The sequence below is a fragment of the Salvelinus sp. IW2-2015 genome, linkage group LG4q.1:29 (assembly GCF_002910315.2).
Source record: "Salvelinus sp. IW2-2015 linkage group LG4q.1:29, ASM291031v2, whole genome shotgun sequence".
In the NCBI taxonomy this organism is placed as follows: domain Eukaryota; kingdom Metazoa; phylum Chordata; class Actinopteri; order Salmoniformes; family Salmonidae; genus Salvelinus; species Salvelinus sp. IW2-2015.
In genome coordinates, this window is record NC_036842.1 from 74,267,666 (window position 1) to 74,275,732 (window position 8,067).

Here is an 8,067-nt window from a genome sequence, read left to right on the forward strand (position 1 = left end):
ATATTTAGGTAGGGTTAGTTCAGGCATTAATTCCAAATTCTTAAAGATGTACTGTGCAGAAATCGCTCCGCCATTCTCTGGTTGCTAAAATTCTAAAGTTTGCCTAATTTAAATTTGGGATTTAAATAAGCAAGTATATTGTATTTTCGGCTGTTTAAGCAAAACCGTAACATGTAATTTAAGCACGCGGAAGCATAGAAGTAGTGCACATAGAGCATATCTATTGCTTCTTGGACTTGTTTCAATAACAATGTCTATGTGAATTTGGTCGGGTCACCCAAGAAGTGACTTATGCAGCTTTAAGGGCATTAACTCTGAATGTTTAAGGTTTGAGATGGGCTTTAAACTAAAATATCAAGAACAACTTTCTATTGCTGGATTCGAACATGCAACCTTTGGAATCAGAGTCAGATGCCTCACCGAAATGAGCCATCCACTAGTGAGAAACACACTTCAAATACACACGTCTTGTATGAATGCCTCTGTACCCATAAACCAGTCAATCAGAGATGTAGCGCTGCCTCAGAAAGAGGCCCAGCCTCTTGGGGGGACCCAAACCCCAAGTCCCATTCGAAGGAGACGTGGTCCCCTTCCACCCACCACAGAAGGGTTGTGGGTGATTTGCTGGGACTTCAAGGCACCAAGCTCCTGTCAACAAACTGTCCAACCAACGACAGACGCCCTGGAAATCAAACTGTTAAGCCCCTGAAAATCACACCCACACACCCACACACACACATACACACACACACACACACACACACACATAGAAACCCCTCCATTGTTAAAGCTGAGAGTTAGGGTTAGAGTATAGGTTACAACAGTATGGAGGAAACTGGTTCAGACAGTGTGCGTGTGTGTGTGTGCAGATGATGGTTTGAAGTGAGAGTCTCAGTGAGAGATGGGTAAGTGATCCCCCCTCCTCTCTCTCTCCTAGTGGTTACCCTCTASTCCAACCTCTCTGTGTTTTTCAGAGGGTTGAGAAAGCACAATACACATTTCCTTTGACATCCTGGTACATTGGACAATAAACCTCCTCCTTCCTCGTCCTCTCCCTCCAGTCGTCTCCACTCTAACAGTCTGCGGTGTGACTGTCACCTGTCCTGGTTGTCTCCCTGGCTGAGACAGAGGCCCACCCTGGGTCTGTACACACAGTGCAGCTCCCCTCCAACCCTCAGGGGACTCAACCTGGCTGAACTGCAGAAGAACGAGTTCACCTGCTCAGGTAAGGCAGGGGTCAGAGGTTAGAGTTTACCTGTAGAGGTCACCTGCTCAGGTAAGACAGGGGTCAGAGGCTAGAGGGTAGAGTTCACCTGCTCAGGTAAGACAGGGGTCAGAGGCTAGAGGGTAGAGTTTACCTGTKGAGGTCACCTGCTCAGGTAAGACAGAGGTTAGAGTTCACCAGCTGAGATACAGCACTAGAATTTGWGTGGAGTGTTTCTATGCCATGTCTTTCCCTTGGTATGACTTATTTACTGTCCAGAAATCACCTGGTATTTACATAGCAACTAATAATCACACAATAATACACAATAATCACTCTCTCTCATTTTAAACTCTCTCTTTTTCTCTCACTCTCTCCCTTTGTCTTTCTCGCTCACTCGCTCTCTCTCTCTCTCTCCAGGTCAGAGTGACAGTGCGTTTGTCCAGCCGTGTAGCCTGGCGTCTGGCTCCTGTCCTCCCATGTGTTCCTGTAGTAACAACATCGTAGATTGTAGAGGCAAGGGCCTCACTGCCATACCTGCTCACCTGCCTGAAGCCATGACCGAGATGTGAGTACTGCACGCGGTCAGCATGACCACACATGGTCAACAAGTCCACAAAGCTATAACGATGGTTTATAAGATACAAGGGCCTCACTGTCGTACCTGCTCATCCCATTGAGACCAATGTCTATTCTGCATCACAAAAACAGCCAAACAGTAGGGTCATTGATACATCACACACCATACAGAATACCCACACCATACAGATAAACCACACCATACAGAATAACCACACCACACAGAATAACCACACCATACAGAATAACCACACCACACAGAATAACCGCACCATATAGAATAACCACACCATACAGAATAACCACACCACACAGAATAACCGCACCATATAGAATAACCACACCATACAGAATAACAGCACCATGTAGAATAACTGCACCATGTAGAATAACTGCACCATGTATAATAACCGCACCATGTAGAATAACTACACCATATAGAATAACCGCACCATACAGAACAACCGCACCATGTAGAATAACTGCACCATGTAGAATAACTACACCATATAGAACAACCGCACCATGTAAAATAACTGCACTGTATAGAATAACCGCACCGTATAGAATAACTACACCGTACAGAATAACCACACCATACAGAATAACCGCACCATACAGAATAACCGCACCACGTAGAATACCGCACCACGTAGAATAACCGCACCACGTAGAATAACCACACCACATAGAATAAATCCACACGTAGAATAACTACACCACGTAGAATAACCTCACCATATAGAACAACCACACCTAAAGAATAACCGCACCATGTAGAATAACCGCACCATCAGATAACCGCACCATACAGAATAACCGCACCATGTAGAATAAACGCACCATGTAGAATAACCACACCAGTAGAATAACCTCACCACGTAGAATAAAACACCACATGTAGTATAACCACACCGCGGTAGAAAAACAAACCGGTAGAATAACCACACCGCGTAGAATACCCACACAACACCGTAGAATAACACACCACGTAGAATAACCACAACCACGTAGAATAACACACCATGTAGAATAACTGCACCATATAGAATAACTACACCATAGAATAACCGCACCATACAGAACAACCGCACCATGTAGATAACCGCACCATGTAGAATAACCACACCATGTAGAATAACCAACCAATGTAGAATAACCACACCTGTAGAATAACCACACATGTAGAATAACCACACCATGTAGAATAACCACACCATAAAGAATAACCACACCATGTGAATAACCGCACCATACAGAATAACCGCACATGTAGAATAACCAACATGTAGAATAACCACACCGTGTAGAATTAATCCACCATGTAGAAAAAAATCCGCCACGTAGAATAAACACCACGTAGAATAACCACGTAGAATACCACACCACGTAGAATAACCGCACCACGTAGAATTAATCCACCACGTAGAATAACCACCCGGTAGAATAACCGCACTATGTAGAATAACAACCACATATGACCATTCATACTGTTAATGGGCCATATAAATACAATATAATCATCATGATTGTCATTGCATATTGATATGGTGGCCCGCTGGCAATAAGAGTGGACCAGGAATATGTCTGTGTGTCATTGGATATCCTGTATTTATATATGTATATGCTACAGTTTATCCAATCAGATGAATATGTGGCAACCTGACCAATAAGAGTGGATGTGTGTGTGTCCTTAATGCATCAGAGCTGCTCTAGAAAGGATATTTCTATCCCTGACAGCAGCTTACCACACCCCACGACCATGTCCATATATGGACACTTAACCTTGACTTTTACACAGGCTCATCTCTCAACTTAACATCTCCCTGCGTTTAACCTCTTAGACCTGAAGGACACATGCACATGCACACACGGATCATGCGCACACAACACACACACACAACACCCAACACACACACACAACCACACACACACACACACACACACACACACAAACACACACACACACACACACACACACACACACACACACACACACACTCTTTACTCAGTCAGGGAGGGAGAGGGAGGAAAAAGAGAGAGAGAGAGGATGGTGAGAGGAGGATGAGGAAATAGTAGAATGTGTTTGAGGTTAGGGAGAGAAAGAGGGACTTTCTAAGACTTTCTCAGAAAATAACAGACAGAAGGAGAGAGAGACAGACAGAAGAGGAGAGAGACAGACAGAAGAGGAGAGATCATACAGAAGAAGAGACAGACAGAAGGAGAGAAGACAGACAGACAGGAGAGAGACAGACAGAAGGAGAGAGGACAGACAGAAGACGAGATGGGCAGAAGGAGACAGAGAGAGACAGACAGACAGGAGAGACAGAACAGGAGAGAGCAGGAAGGAGGAGAGAGAGAGACAGACAGGAGGAGAGAGAGAGAGACAGACAGGAGGAAGAGAGAGAGAGACAGAGGAGGAGAGAGAGAGAGACAGACAGGAGGAGAGAGAGAGAGACAGACAGGAGAGAAGAGAGAGGACGAGAGAAGAGACAGACAGAAGGAGAGAGAGACAGACAGACGACGAAAGGAGAGAGACAGAGCAGACAGAAGGAGAGAGAGACAGACAGAAGGAGAGGAGAGACAGAAGGAGAGGAGAGAGAGACAGACGAAGAGAGAGAGAGAGACAGGCCAGAAGGAGAGAGAGACAGGCAGAAGAGAGAGAGCAGGCAGGAGGAGAGAGAGACAGGAGGAGGAGAGAGAGAGACAGGAGAGAGAGAGAGACAGGAGGAGAGAGAGACGACAGGAGGAGAGAGAGACAGACAGGAGGAGAGAGAGACAGACAGAAGGAGAGAGAGACAGACAGGAAGAGAGAGAGCAGACAGAGGGGCGTTAGTAGTGTCATGCTGTAGTCTCTTTGAGTGGTTTGGAGTTTAACAGGTGAGCATTCCCCTGGTCAGCTAACGGCTCCAGTCACACAAATATGTCAAACTGTGTCTGATACCCTCAACATTTCCTGTCTCTCACACACACAGAACAAACACACATACCCACACACACAGAACACACACATACTTACACACACAGAACACACACATACTTACACACACAGAACACACACATACTTACACACACAGAACACACACACAGAACACACACATACTTACACACACAGAACACACACATACTCACACACATACTCACACACACAGAACACACACATACTTACACACACAGAACACACACATACTCACACACATACTCACACACACAGAACACACACATACTTACACACAGAGAGAGAGAGAGCGAAAGAGAGACTAACCTCCTATGTCTTACATGGGTGTAATTGGAATGAATCTCATTGCCGATGGGTGTCTCTCCCTCCCTTCTCCTCCCCTCTGTCTCCCYCCCTCTCTCTTTTTTCCTCCCCTCACTCTCTCCCTTTTCCTTCCCTCCTTCTCTCCCTCCTAGTCGTCTGGAGCAGAATGGTATCAAGTCAGTTCCTCCTGGAGCCTTCACCTCCTACAAGAAGCTGCGCAGAATGTAACTAGTCAACCCCCTTTACTTAATATATACCAACCACCTTCCTTCTGCCTCGTCTGAAACTCAAGCTGCTGTGTTTGCAGATGATATTACAATTTATACAGCAAGACAATCAGTTCAAAAGGTACAGCAAGGTCTACACGTAGATCTTGGAAATATCAGGGATTGGGTTTGCCAGAACAAACTTGTTTTGCACACCAAGAAACCTACGGTTAAGTTGGTCTGTTCCACCAGGAAAAGGCCAACACAGCATGGGATGCAATTAAGTATGGGGGCGTACAACGTGAGGAAGCGGTAGAAACCAATTGAGGGGTGCAGCTAGACAAGTGCTTATCATGGTAATCTCAAATAACTCATCTATGTAAAAATGTAAAATAAAAGTGCATGCATGATCGGAAGGATAGCTAGATGTCTACCAGGAAAGATTCTTAAGAAAACAGCCCAAGCATTAATTGGGAGTTGGGAGGTGAACTACTGTTGTGTAGTTAATGGGTAAATGCATCAGCAAGTTTTAATTAGGAGGCTGCAGATTGCAAACCAGAAACCTTTCAATATATAAAAACTAGTAATACTTTAGAACCATTTAAATACAATACATAGGAAGGTTGTGCAGGACCATGGTAGATGAAGGAACCAGTCTATCTTTTCAGACTGTTAGACTATTTATCAGGTCAATATGGCAGTGTATTATGTCTGTTTGTAACAGTGTGTTATATGTGAAAATGTGATCATATTATATATWTRTTTTTTTATGTTTAAGGACTCTTAGATTAGTCCAAATGAGCACTAAAAGAGTATCTGAATAAAATCAAAATAAAACTCCTGACCTTCCACCTTTGACGCTCTACAGTTCACAGACACCCCCCTAACCCCTGTCTCCTACCCTACAGAGTGATTATATTACAGTAAGAGTCTTATCTGTTATCTGCTACTGTGGTTTTTGGAGACCTTTAGTTGAACTCTCAGTGCAGCTAGGCGAGGGGGGGGGGTTAAGGCAGTATGTAAGTGGAGGGTTAGCCGTGTGTGTGTGGTTGTGTGTGTGTTGCGTGGTGCGTGTGCGTGTGTGTGTGTGTGCACACGCTTGGATTTCATCATTCTCTTCAAGTGCCTTTCGTTGGGAGTTTAAACACTTTAATCGATGTATATATCATAGAAGAGTGTAATTGTCTTTACGACAGCTGTTTTTAGTCAAGACTTTTGTGTTCTTTACGTAAAATGTTTTTATTGTACTGTATGTGTGTTTATAGTTTGTTAAAACTTCTTATGGATCAAATCCCGTTAGCAGGATCGATTTGACAACAATCGATGAAAATGCAGAGGGCCAAATCAGTTCTGTTATACTCACATACATTATTCAAACAGTTTTAGAAACGTTAGAGTGTGTTATATCCAAATCTACCATTTATATGCATATCCTAGCTTATGGGCCTGGTAGCAGGCAGTTTACGTTGGGCACACTTTTCATCCGGACGTGAAAATAGTGCCCCCTAGCCTTAAGAAGTTTGTTTAATGTTGTGTTAGTGCATGTAAGTTGTTTTGTCTGAAACGTTGTTCCCCCTGCTGCTATTGGACCAGGTCTCTCTTGGAAAAGAGATGTTATCTCAATGAGAAAAACCTGTATAAATAAAGGTTAAAAAAAAAAGTTTAAAAAATGTGCCATCTAATCCAGGAGAGGGTTTGGACCTCTGAGGCCCAACACGGGAGCTCTTCTGTCGGCTAGATTCCAGAAGACCTCCCCTTAGCCTGGTCCTCTCGTGGTTTTTCTATTCTGCATGGTTTATATCATCTCACCAAGGTTGTATGATGGATTTCCATTGCCTGCTGCATCCCAAATGGGAAATGGCATCCTATTCTCTATATAGGGCACTACTTTGACCAGACTCCTATTTGGCCTGGTCAAAAGTAGTGCAATATATAGTGAATAGTGGCCTGGTCAAAAGTAGTGCACTGTATAGTGAATAGTGGCCTGGTCAAAAGTAGTGCACTGTATAGTGAATAGTGGCCTGATCCAAAGTAGTGCACTATATAGTAAATAGTGGCCTGGTCCAAAGTAGTGCACTATATAGTGAATAGTGTGCCATTTAGGAAGCAGKCCCCTAAAGAAGATGTCATTAAGTGGTGACGTCAGAGAGAGTGTGAGGTCAAAGGTCATGGTTCTCACTGTAACACCGTTGTTGTTCCTTCTTTCCAGAGATCTGAGTAACAATCAGATATCAGAGATTGCTCACAATGTTTTCCAAGGCCTGAGAGCCCTCAACTCACTGTGAGTCTGTTTGCATCAGTGTGTGTCTGTGTGTCGCCATCAGTGTGTATCTGTGTGTCGCCATCAGTGTCTGTGTGTCGCCATCAGTGTCTGTGTGTCGCCATCAGTGTGTGTCTGTGTGTCCCAGAACTGATAGACCTTGAGGCGCTCATCCAATCGATTATACCCTTTTTCATATAAAAAAAATGTATATAATTTATCTCTGTGCCAAAACATTACTAATCATCTCGCAGGAGACCAGAAAGGATGAACCAACACTAATTTGTGTCTCAGTTATAATTAAATTTATAAGAAGATTGTTCCTAATAACTTTGAGGACAACTAAATATCCTCATTAAAACGAGCCATTGGTCAAAGACTACAAATGTGAATTTGTTTAGTAAAAAGGCCCAATGCAGTATAATACTCTTAACACCTGTTTTATTGTCAGGAGGGAAATTAGTTCTGGAAGACATCTCCCTATTTAGATGGTAACAGCTGCTCACAAGACACACACTGAACACAGACATCACACTGACACACAGACAGCAGCACT